Raw genomic sequence first — 13,150 nt, 5'->3', positions numbered from 1 at the left:
TGCACTGGGATTTTATTCTACATATATCAAAATTTTTGACAATCGTTTCAATCCCCGCGTTATCGCATCACAATTTTCGGTATTTCTTGCCTTAAATGCTGAAATTAAGCACAAAATGCACATACGCGAACTCTGCGAACCTTTTAAACAGGTTTGCACAGCGTAACAACAGACAGTTTGCTTTTCCTTTCTATTTCGAACTGAATTTGATGACGAGCTTTGTTGTAGATCTCTTACAGCCTCTCTGCCTCTTATTGGTAGACAGCGATACAAAGAGCCACAATCATTAACTGCATGCTCCTTTTCTTAAAGCGATTATTTATATTTATATTATTATATTATTATATCACATTATTTATATTTAAAAGTGTTCAATCAAAAACCAAAGCTACGTAGTTGCTTATCATATTTTTATATTCTTATTTATTAAAAATATTTGTATTAAAATTAGATATGTGCAGTTTAATGAATATAAGTAACAATTATGTAATGGCTAGAAAGTCAAATTAAATACATCTTTACCCACATAGACTCCGACCAGACATCTGATTATAGACATTTATTATTAATGTTCTGTAGATGTAGATTTTTCAAAATTGATTTTAAATGCAATCCCGCTGTGTCCTCTCCTGTTTAGTCGCTATTAACAGGTAACATTTTGCAACATGTTAACTGGTGGGTTGTTGAATTCCAACTGTACAGAGTGAACTGATCTCTGCTGCGGGACAGGCATTATTATGACCGATGCGCGTAGAAAATATGATTCTGAATAATTTACCTCCTACAACATGTCTTTCCGTTTCTTTTTGATTAAGCATGTTACAGTTATACCATAATTGCTATTATTCCCCAACAGCATTTCAAATGTACGTTCTTCATGGTCTTTGTGGATTGACAGCTTTTGCAGGTTACATCGGAAGAGCAATAAGAATATTGTTCTTTCTCACGAATGAAACGATTGCATTATTCTCAGAATCAATTTTTGGTATAACATCGGGCTAAGGCCCGTTTCTCGGCTTGAACGCAAATAACTCTGTGGCTGTCTATTTTATACCGCGGCTGGGTGTGCCTAATGTAGGCATCAGAAATTTGGACTGAATGCATTATTCTTTACGCACTGGCAACATTTTGCTCTCAGCGCATTGTGGGCAAGAATTGAGAAACGATTATGAGCTTTACAGACTGAGCTGCCCTCTGCTGCAAACTAGGTTGTATTGCTTGCTATGTTTCGAAAACAATATTGCAAAAAGATGCAAGGAAATCCAACAATTAAATCCCTTTTAAATTGTATTACTTGGTCGTATAATACGTGTCATGCTGCTGAGCCAAATATTATGCAACGTTACGTGCTGCTTCTCAGTTTTGAAAATAAAAGACAGGATTATACATTCCCTGAGAGAGCAGATGGAAATCTTTATTAGACAGGAAAAGGTTTTCGGGAAAGTGATGGGATTGAATGCCAATAATACTCAGGGCCTGATAGTCTGCATCCCAAAGTACTTAAGGAAGTGGCCCTAGAAATAGTAGCTGCACTGATGGTCATTTTCCAACATTCCACTCTGTTTCAGTTTATATGGATTGGAGGTTAGCTAATGTTACCCCACTTTAAAAAAAAAGGAGGGAGAGAGAAAAGAGGAAATTATAGACTGGTTAGCCTGGGGAAGTGGGGGAAATGCTGAACTCAATTGTTTAAGATAAATAGCAGCACATTTGGAAAGCATGACAGGATCGGTCCAAGTCAGCATGGATTTATTAGAGGAACATCATGCTTGACAAATCTTCTAGAAATTTTTGAGCATGTAACTAGTAGAGTGGATAAGGGAAAACCAGTGTTTATGTTGTATTTGTAAGTTCTTAATGCTTTTGACGAAGTCCCACATAAGAGATTAGTGTGCAAAATTAAGGCACATACTATTCGGGGTAATTTATTGACGTGGATAGAGAACTGGTTGGCAGACAGGAAGCAAAGAGTGAGAGTAAACGGGTCCTTTTCAGAATGGCAGGCAGTGACTGACTAGTGGGGTACCGCAAGGTTCAGTGGTGGGACCCCAGATATTTAAAATATATATGTTAATAATTCAGACGAAGGAATTGAATGTAATATCTCCAGGTTTGCAGATGACACTAAGCTGGGTGGCAGTGTGAGCTGTGAGGAGGATGTTAAGTTGCTGCAGGATGACTTGGACAGGTTAGGTGAGTGGACAAACGCATGGCAGATGTAGGGTAATGTGGATAAGTGTGAGGTTATCCACTTTAGTGGCAGAAACAGGAAGGCAGATTATTAACTCAATGGTGACAGATTAGTAAAAGCGGAGGTGCAACGAGACGTGGGTGTCATGGTACATCCGTCATTGAAAATAGGCATACAGGTACAGCAGGCAGTTAAGAAAACAAATGGCATGTACGCCTTCATAGCGAGAGGAATTGAGTGTAGGAGCAGGGAGGAATTACTGTAGTTTTACAGGGCCTTGGTGAGACCACACCTTGCGTATTGTGTGCAGTTTTGGTCTCCTAGTTTGAGGAAGGACATTCTTGCTATTGAGGGATTGCAGCGAAGGTTCACCAGATTGATTTGCAGGATGGCAGGACTGACATATGAAGAAAGACTAGATCGACTAGGCTTATATTCAATGCAATTTAAAATAATGAGAGGGGATCTCATAGAAGCATGTAAAATTCTGCCGGGTTTGGACAGGTTAAATACAGAAAGAATGTTCCCGATGTTGCGGAAGTCCACAAGCAGGAATTACAGTCTAAGGATAGGGGGTAAGCCATATAGGATCGAGATGAGGAGAAACTTTTTCACCCAGAGAATTGTGAACCTATGGAATTTTCTACCACAAAAAGTTGTTGAGCCCAGTTCGTTGGATATATTCAAAAGGGAATTAGACGTGGCCCTTGCGGCTATAGTGATGAGGGGGTATGGAGAGAAGGTACAAGTGGAGTACTGAAGTTGCATGATCAGGCATGATCATATTGAAAGTTGGTGCATGTTCGTAAGGCCTGAATGGCCCACTCCTGCACTTACTTTCTATGTTTCTATGTTGTAATACAACAATCTCAAAAATGAATTTTTAAAGTACTGACCAACTGTTAAAATACCAAATTCCACGCTGTACGTAAGATTGCATGTGGGAAACAATGTTCACGGAGTATTGATTATTTTCATCAATAAGGATCAAATTAAAATATTCTTCATCAAATAACGGTTTTCCTACGTTAAAAAAAGGTTCTTCTGCAGTGGTAAATTGAGTTTAATCGTAGAAATCGAGCAATTAAAGACCTGATATTACTCTCAAAATGGTTATTTTGCAACGATGGTGCAAAATAAAGCTAAGTTTGCGATAGATTTAGGTAGCAGATAAAAGGATTTGAAATGTTAAAAGAAACGTCAGTCAGCACTTGGGCAGAGCGAATATCGAACTTCGGATGAAGGTGATTGCATGAAAAAATCATAGAACTAATGTTCATCCAAACGACGCTAATGAAGTTATAATAAAGGATGTGGTCGCAAACAGTGAGAAACAACTTTCTTATTGAATTGAAGGAAAAGAGGCAAGAACACGAGTCAAGCGACAGCACAATATTTAGAAATATAAGTAAAGGAAAAGTGCAAGCAAAACCTACTTTCCAAACTTTTTCAATAAAATATCCTTTCATTTTATCAACAGAGAGCTAAGATTCTGAAACCGTGTATCAGAAGATTTGTGTTTACTGCAGATTGCGTTCACAGTGGAATTGGTTTGAATGTTGTAGAGAGTTTCATGCAGCATTACAGCACAAGTCACTTCGATTAAAGCATACAACTTGCAAAATTGCAGAAGAGTTTCGGGCGAAATTGCCACAGTTTATAGCCCCGTTAGTGTCCTGTTCTTTTCCCGGGGGAGCGGACGCTTCCGCCTTCCGGTAAATTGTACTGGATGTTTGGGTGGTGCTGTCGTGGAAGCATCACGCCACGTGTTTAGTAGCCCGGGCCGCTGCGCAACGGGCAATTTATTCACTGCCATGCACGGCGACCACTCAACACTCCGAGTGCTTAGTCCTCCGCCGGACGTGATGCTAGCAAGGCCAACATCTGCTCATGGGAGGTTGCTTAAAGTGGTAGGCTTCCAGCACTAATGCCGCCAGCTTTGCATGGTCGCCGAAACTTGGGTCGTCCTGACCATGCCGGCGCTAGCTTGGCCGGGCTGCAATTGCGCAGCTCGGCACTCCGTCCTATGTGCCGGGCTGTTGGCCCGGTCGCTCGCTTCCCTAGTAGGCCAGTGGTGGACATCAAAAGGTCATGCAGAGAGTGCAACTGCCCACCCATTTATTGGAAGTGGAGGGGAATTGTTGCGCTTCAGCGCTGGAATCAGCACCACGCTACCATCGCAGAACCTTCCACCAAAGGAAACGGAGCACTGGATGTAGGGATCTTCTTCCGTTGAGGCGCGTAAGGCCCATTTCTGCACTGGGGTGGGATTTCTGGTCTGGATGATAAAATACCCGTCCTGGAAACTTACCGCCCACGATCGAAGAATGGGGACATTTTTACCCCCTATTTTTTTTCTTTGTTAAATTTGTGACTCTGTAGCACGTATCTTAACAGAAAGCAGTCAATTAAGAAATTGAAAGTGAGAGACTTTGCGTAACATGAACACAAACATACTCACATTGCAGGGAAAGCTATCATTATTTAAAAGTCGTAATAATTTACTGTTTACAACATCGCAAGGTGATTATAATTCCAAGTCAGAAAGGTGTGCAAGATGCAGGGGAATTTGGCGGTGGTGGTATTCTCAAGAGCCTGCTGATCTTTTCCTGCCAGGCGGCAGAGAGAACGAATTTGTCCAAGACGCCTTGATGAGTTGTTGCAATGGATCTTACAGATGGTATAAATTGCAGCCAAGCTTCACTAGTAGTGGAGGGACTGAAGTTTTAAGCATGTGGATGAGGTGCCAATAAAGTGGGCAGCCAAATACTGGATGGTGTCGAGCTTCTTGAATATTGTTATAGCAGCACTCGTCCAGGCAAGTGGAGAGTATTTCATCGTACCCATGACTTATGACTTGTGGGATGTGGAAAGGCTATGGAAAGTTAGGAGATGAGACACTCACCGCTATATATACAGCTTCTGACTTGCTCTTATAGCTGCGGCATTATGTGGTTGATCCAGTAAAGTGTCTGTTCGATAGTGACATCAGAATGTTGAAAGTTCGTCTCAAATAAAGCTACGTGACTGAGAACTGTAGACTTGAGCACGTGTGACCTTAGTCTCGTTATTCTGACTCCAGAGTGCTGGCACATCATGGCAGGCCTGCTTATATATAGTGCTCTCAAGAGATGCTGGGATTCCTTGCGACTCCAAAAGATGCGCCCTCTGCTGGCGGTAGAATGCTGGTTACATGTTGTTGCATAAATAACACTTGGGATATAATGATGGTAGTTCAATTCGATTTCAAGGGGAATGGGTAAGACTCTTTCTTCTTGGAAATGGTCATTACCTGCCACTTGTGTGACACCAATGTTACTTGCATCTTTTCAGGACAGGCCTGGATGTTGTCTAGGTCTTACTTCATTATGTGAAGAGTTGCAAAAGGAATTGTACACCGTGCAAACTTCAAAGAACATCACCACTTCTGAACTAGTTGAAGATGTTTGAGCCTAGTACTCTGCCTTGAGGAACTCCTGCAGCGATATCCTGGGGCTGATATGATACAGCTACAACAAACACAATCACGTTCCTTTGTGCTAGGTATGACTCCAAGCAGTTTTTATTTCCAGTGCGCTCATTAGAGTGAAACTTACTGGCTGAAGACTGCACCTGTAATGCTGGGAACCTCAGGAGGAACTCGAGATGAATCGGCCACTCGACACTTCTGGCTGAAGATAATTTTGAACACTTCAGCCATGTATTACGCACTCAGGTGCAGGACTCCACCAGTGTTGAGAAGGGAGATGCTCGCGCAGCCTGGTCATCCCATTAGTTATTTAAATGTCCATCAGCATAAACGATTAAATGTGGCCAGAACGCAGAAATTTGATCTGATCCATCGGTTGTGGTATTGCTAAGCTCTATCTATGTGGTTTCCAGTATTTAGCTTGCATGTCGTCCTGCGTTGAAGGTCACATTTTTGGCACCTCATTTTCAGGTATGCCTGATACTGCTCTTGGCATGTTCTTCTATACTTCACATTGAAACAGGGGTGGTCGCCTGATCTGATGTTAATGGTAGAATAATGTATATTTTGGGCCATGATCTTACATATTGTGTGGGAATGCAATTCTGCTGCTTCTCATCGTCCAACTCGATTTAACTTGTTGAATCTATTTCTAAACTAATCCATTTAGCACAGTGGTAATGCCGGACAACAATATTAAGCTCATAAATAAAGGCTAGACTGTTAAAATGTAGAAAGTATGTATAGAGTGAGACGGAACAAGTGTGAACGGCATAGAGAAGCCAGGCATATATATATATATATATATATATATATATTTAGTCGATCTCATGTAATGTTTTCTCTGAGGATGTTTATTACTGACAGTTATGAATCAGATGTCTCGCTAATTCTTCATTTCTGCATTGAGGTGACATAAAGTGAACCAGATATATGCATTTTGCTTAAGGAACGTAGTAAGTTTAGGAACATGAGTACGCCATTCAGCCTTGTAAGTCTTGTTCTGCACAAGAAAAAGGCCACGAATTAGCTGCACCTCAATTTAATGTAATAACTTTATTCCATACCCCTTGATAACTTAACATAACTAAAGTCTACCTCAATCATAAATGTTCAAATTTACCTCGCACACGTGGATATACAAAACACTTTTCCAGCATCCAAATCATTAATAGATATGTTGAAAAGTTGAGGACTTAGAACAGATCCCTGTAGAACACCACTTGTCACATTCCTCCAAACACAGTTTGTAATCCTTTTTAACTCACAACCCATTTTCAGCCCAGTCTCATAAGTGTCTGCGTGGATGTTTAAATCTGCATTCCTGTCCTTTGATGAAGTGCATTCCAGACCATAGCGATTAGCTGCTAATAAAAATTCTCCTTAACTCCCCTCTAGTTCCTTTGTGTAATACTGCAAATCTGTGCCCTCTAGTTGCCGACCACCTCCCGGTAGAAACACCTGCTTCTTATTTACTCTATCGAAATAATCCTTCGTTATTTCTAATGATATATTAAATCCCTCTTAATCTTCTATTCGCTAAGGAAAACATATGCATCGTATTCAATCTCTGCACATATCTGAAGTCTCTCAACCATGGTATTGCTCCAGTAAATCTCCTATAAGGTCTAGCCAAGGCTTTGGCATACATCTTAAATCTTTTTGCCCAAATCTGGACACAATCCTCTAGCTGAAGCTTAGCCAGTGATTTATAAAGTTTTGGCATAACATCCTTGCTTTTGTACTAAATCCCAGGGACCAGTGGCATTTCATTACCAGCCTTATAAACATACCCAAATCTCCAATTATTTGTTTACGATAATATCCATAAACACTCCCTTTACTAGGTGCCCAATAACCTTAATACAAAAACAAAATGCTGCAGATTCTGCAAATCTTAAATAAAAACTGTTATGCTTGCAATACTCAGCATTCAGGCAGCATTTATGAAGAGACAAAGGAAGTTAACATTTCGGGTCGATGTTGTTTTTCAGGAAATGTTACAATTGCAATAGGTTTTAAGCAAGACTGGATTCATGAAAAGAGGGAGTGAAGGAAATAAATAAAACAAAGTCTGTAATAGGTTGATTTGTAGGAGGGATTGAGTTACACAAGCGGTGATTGTGAAAGGCAAAAAGGAATCGTAATTGAAGAAGGAAGAAAAAAAAGATGGGTCTACAGGAGGTTCCAATTCCATCAGCAGAATCATGACCAATAGCTGCTGTCCTAAAAAATGGGAGTGGTGGTTATGATCGAAAATGTTGAACTAGATGTTGACTCCAAGTTTGCGTAATCGATAGATGAGGTACTGCTCCCGAGCTTACTTTGACCTTCGTTGGAAAAGTTTGGGAGTCCAAAAGCAGCGAGGTCAGAGTTGGAGCAGGACGGAGAAATAAAACGACGGTCGACTGGAAGCTCAGCATCATCCTTGCGGATTGCACAGAGATGGTACACAAAGTGTTGAGGTGCACTCATTATGAGAAGCAAATATGGTGTAATACATTTTTATAAGTACAAGTAAATCGCTGTTTCTCCTGGAAGGCGTGTTTTGAGCTTTGGATGTGAAGGGTGGATGTAAAAAGGCCATGTTTTGTTTCTCCTGTGGATGCACGGTAAGGCGCCATTGGAAGTGAAGAAGTGTTGGTGGTGATTGGATATTGGTCCAGGGTGCCACGTTTGGAACGGTCCCTTCACACTGCTGTGCAGGTTCCTAAAATATTCACTTTGTTTATCTCTTCACACGTCCTATAGATTATTTCCAGCATTTTCTGTGATTTGTGACCTCGTCTGTGTTCCTATTTGCAGCCCATTATATTTTATTTGCAGCTCTTTGTTAATTTCTATATTGCTAGAACACACCACCACCTTCTTACTGGCAATTGAATATTGGCAATGAATGCTGTACGTCCTTGCCAACGACTCTGAAATAGAATCTTCGAAATTTACAGCATGGAATGTGGCTATTTTGGCACATTGTTTCCCCGCTAGCCAACAAAGAGCTATCCAGCCTAATCCAACTTTCCAGACCATGGTCCGTAGCATTTGAAGTTGGACATCCAAGTACTTTTTAAATGTGGTGAGGATTTCTGCCGCTACCACCCTTTCAGACTGTGATTCCAGATGCCAGCGCCTTCTGGGTAATGAAATGTTCCCTCAAATCACCTCTAACCCATCTACCAATTATTTTAAATCTATTTAAGAGGATTGTTGATCCGTCAGTTAAGGGAAATAGGTACGTCCTAACCACTGTATCTAGGGCTCTCTTATTTTTATACATCTCAGTAAGGTCTCCGCTCAGCTTCCTCGATTCCAAAGAAAACAACCCCAGCCTATGCAATCTTTCCTCATAGCTAAAATGCTCCAGTCCAGGCAACGTCGGTACATCTCCTAACTACACTCTCAATACATTCACATATTTCCTATTATATGGTGACCAGAATTGCACACTGTACGCTACCTGTGGCATAATACAGTTCATTAATACTGGATTTATACAGTTCAAGCAAAACATTCTTGTTCTTGTATTCTATACCTCAGCTAATAATGGCAAGTATTCCGTATACATTCTTAACCTGGCTTGTTACCTTCAGGGATCTGGGGACATCCTCTCCCTGGAACGAATAAAAATACACGACTAAATTACCACTTTCTGATGTGTGTGTGAGCCATTTCCTCTAACTTTATATGTCACCCAACCTCATATATCAAACAAGGATGCTTCACTGCATGGCGCTGCATTTGGCCACTATGCCAATTGTCCCAGAGCATAAATACGCCTATCATTCATATTGTGACATTCTTTCTACTTTCCTGGGACGTGGACGCCGCTCGCAAGGGCAGCATTTTTTGCCCATCAAGGAACATAGACGTCCACTGTGCACCTAACAAGGTCCTTGAGTCAATTGCGTGCGTACTGTTGATTTACATCGATCTAAATTACTCCTATTGACTTACCAGTTCCAAATAACCCTGTATATTTCTATGCTTCAAATGTTAATCACCTTGCTCCTTTAAAGATTGATTTGATGCTGAAGCGAATGCTTCGACAGGGTGTAAGGACTCCATAACATACGATTAAAATCGCGCACAAGCGTCAATGTATGATTATGCCAACATACATTAATCTCAATTCAGACGCTATTATTACAGTTGATTAATTTTCTTATGATTCTACGATTAATGCAGGTGCGATAATCCTCAAAATGTTGTGAGCAAAACGCAATGTAAGGAGTTTAGCTACAGAAATAAAGTTATTTCGCAATCAAATGTAAATGGAAAACATTTATTGGATGATAAAATCTGCGAAAAATGATGCTATGGGATGATGCCTTACAATTATTGGTGACATTTTGCTTTTATGTCAGATCTGGTAAAAACTTGAAACCGATAAGTTACTCAAACAAAAGTAAACATAATACTCAGGAAATCACAAAAGGGGCAGCTTTTGACAGGCATAAATTTCATTACTGCATTTGAAATTTGCCGCGAATGGTTAATATTCACATAACTTATTCTTGAATTGGACTGCATAATATTTCAGGTCCTGTGGGAAGTACATTACCCATCAGGCACAATATATGACTTCTCCATGGATTCCATTCTCATGGCGTTGTCATCAACAGTGACGTCACTTAGAGCTAACGACGGATGGCAGGACTGTATGAACACAAAATCACTCTTCGATGATTCCAGCGACAAGCGAGCCATGTAACGATATGTTTCGGAAACAGGGAGAGTGTGAGCAGTTCCATAATAATTAAAAGATTGGTTTGGTAGAGATCTCTGAGTAAAGATATCATTCGTATTCTGTCATATACAACAACAGCACCTTATAGGACTGCGGTGACGAATGCGATTCCGTTCTTGTTTACACTTCAGGAAGACCAGCAAGATTATTGTTACAAAAAATATGAAGCTCGTTGTTCCAAAAACTATTATTAACTACATATTTATATCCGATAAATATTCAACTTGCCTGGGATGGTCTATATGTTGAGTAAAATGTTCAGTATAGTTCGTCGGGATTGAAAACAGGATTGTGACCGTGCTTGACAAACTCGGTTGTCCATTGTCTTTCACCAAGACAACCAACCTTTGTTTAGTGACGTCTTGTTCAGTAAACCTTCGAGTTGTTCTGATTTCTCCGGAGTAAAGACCCACAGCGAGGAGACTGCTATCAGTGGCTTCAATGAGTTTATAAATAAGCCGTGCGTTCTGACTGGAATCTGCATCATTAGCTGTTACCTTGGTCGCCAAGTATCCTGAATATATTGAGTGGGGTACTATCTCAAGTGTCACTGAGCTGTTCCACGATAATGGTGAGGTAACAAGCGGGGCATTGTCGTTTTGATCCAGTATAATAATACCGACCATAGATGTGCTGCTCAATGGCGGAGTCCCAGCATCCTGAGCTTGAACTTTGATCTGGAAATTCTGCAGTTCCTCGTAGTCGAAGGATCTCAGCAAATAAAGGGTGCCACTTTTCGAGTTAATACTAAAATAAGCAGAGGCACGTACGTATTGTGTCTGATTCTCCAGCATCAAATAGGAGACGTCCCCATTTTTGTCCAAATCAGGATCCAGAGCGTTAACAGAAAATATAGATGCACGTGGCATGTTGTTATCCATCAGGTAAACATTATATGTGGACTCTGTAAACTGTGGGGCATTGCCATTTAGATCAGAAACATTAACCACGATGGTTTTGACCGTAGTCAGAGAGGGGGACCCTGCATCCCAAGCAGAAATGGAGATGTTGTAAAGTGCAGTAGTTTCACGATCTAGGACATTAGTGGTTATCAAGTTATAGCGATTATTCAAAGTCAATTTAAGCTTGAATGGCACATTCATTGCAATCTGGCATCGAACGTGTCCGTTCTCCCCAGTATCTTGATCGGTGACACTAAATACAGCAATCAGAGTACCCGGTATCGCATTCTCTGGTACTATTTCAGTTAATGAGTTCAGTTTTATCTCGGGGGCGTTATCATTCACGTTAACTATTCTGACAAGTAGTTTGGCATATCCCACATATGGAGCGCTGTCCACAGCCTGTACCGCAAGTTCATGAATTTCTGATTTTTCAAAATCCAGTAAACCTTGAACTCTGATCTCGCCACTTTCCGCATCCAACCTAAACAACTCGCGCACCATGTCTGAAGCGTAATTACTAAATGAATATTTGATCGCAGCGTTTGCACCTTCGTCCAAATCAGCTGCGTTTAGTTTGATCACCAAAGTACCCTTGGGTATGTTTTCTATCACACTGGTCCTGTATATTTCATGATCGGGTCATTATCATTGGCGTCCGCTACAGTAATGATAATCTGAGCTGTGCCAGTCCTTCTCCGGATTCCACCATCAACAGCCGACAATACCAGCTCAAAGGATGATTTTTGTTCGCGATCGAAGGGTTTCACAACGAACAGCTCGGCGATTTTGCGACCATCGTTTATTGTCCGCATTTTCAGGTCGAATTGCTCATTTGCACTAATGTGGTATGCGCTGATACTGATGGTACCCTCGTCAAGGTCGTGCGCGGTCTCCAGAGGGAAGTGCGATCCTGGTGCAACTGACTCTGTGACCTGTAATGACAATCTAATTTTTGGGAAAATCGGTGAGTTATCATTTACATCTAATATCTCCACTTCAAGACGATGTACTTCGAAAGGATTTTCCACCGTTAGTTCTAAAGACATGGTGCAAGTAGAACTTCCCTGTCGATTCTTTCGTTTGTAATTAAAATCCCACTTTCCGTATTTACCTCGAAATATTGCTTTCCATCTTCAGAGAGCAGTTGAAATGTCCGAGCTGATAATTCTCGAAAGTTTATCCTTAAATTTCCAGCGATATTTCCAACAAAGGCACCAATCTCCAGCTCCTCGGGAACAGAGTAACCAAATTGACCGAAAACCGGGTCCGAGACATGAAGCAGCAACAACAAACACCCCCCGCCGCTGGATGTATTCGCCATTCCTCTGAATTTCTTTCGACGCAGTTAAAAAATTTTCACAATCGTTTCACTCGCCACTTCATCTCAACATAAAATATGAATTTTCTTGCTTCGAAATACCGATATTTCGCCCACAAATGTACAATTGCTAGCTTGGCAATGTTTCTAATGCGGCTGCAATGCGCAAACGGAGTCATTCTGTCTCGGTCCCTGCGATTCTACTCTGAATTCGATGATGAGGGAGGCGATAGATCTCTCACAGTCTCTCAGCTCCTATTGGTGGACAGCGCCGCAAAGAGCCTGAAACAATAACTGCAACAAGTGTTTCTTAAAGCAGGCTCGTGTTGCTTTGTTTTATATTTAAAAATGTTCAAGCAAAAATCGCGAACATGCATTCCAGTCATATATTTTATATTTTTATTTATCAATAGTATATGTTCATTTCAAGCCTATATGTAAATATTGCTTATAATAATTAACCGTTATTTAAGTTGTACCAAATGAACGTAAACGCAAGTTAACATTTCCCCACGCAGTT

At 40.8% G+C, this 13,150-nt stretch overlaps 1 pseudogene; it reads right to left on the bottom strand.

Moving 5' to 3' along the window:
* Positions 1-10,190: 10,190 nt before the first annotated feature.
* Positions 10,191-12,633, bottom strand: LOC139262005 (protocadherin alpha-C2-like; annotated as a pseudogene).
* Positions 12,634-13,150: the final 517 nt, after the last annotated feature.

This window comes from Pristiophorus japonicus, chromosome 4 (genome assembly GCF_044704955.1).
Source record: "Pristiophorus japonicus isolate sPriJap1 chromosome 4, sPriJap1.hap1, whole genome shotgun sequence".
NCBI lineage: Eukaryota > Metazoa > Chordata > Chondrichthyes > Pristiophoridae > Pristiophorus > Pristiophorus japonicus.
Note: the sequence above shows the minus strand (reverse complement) of the source record. Positions and strands in the feature narration are given on the sequence as shown.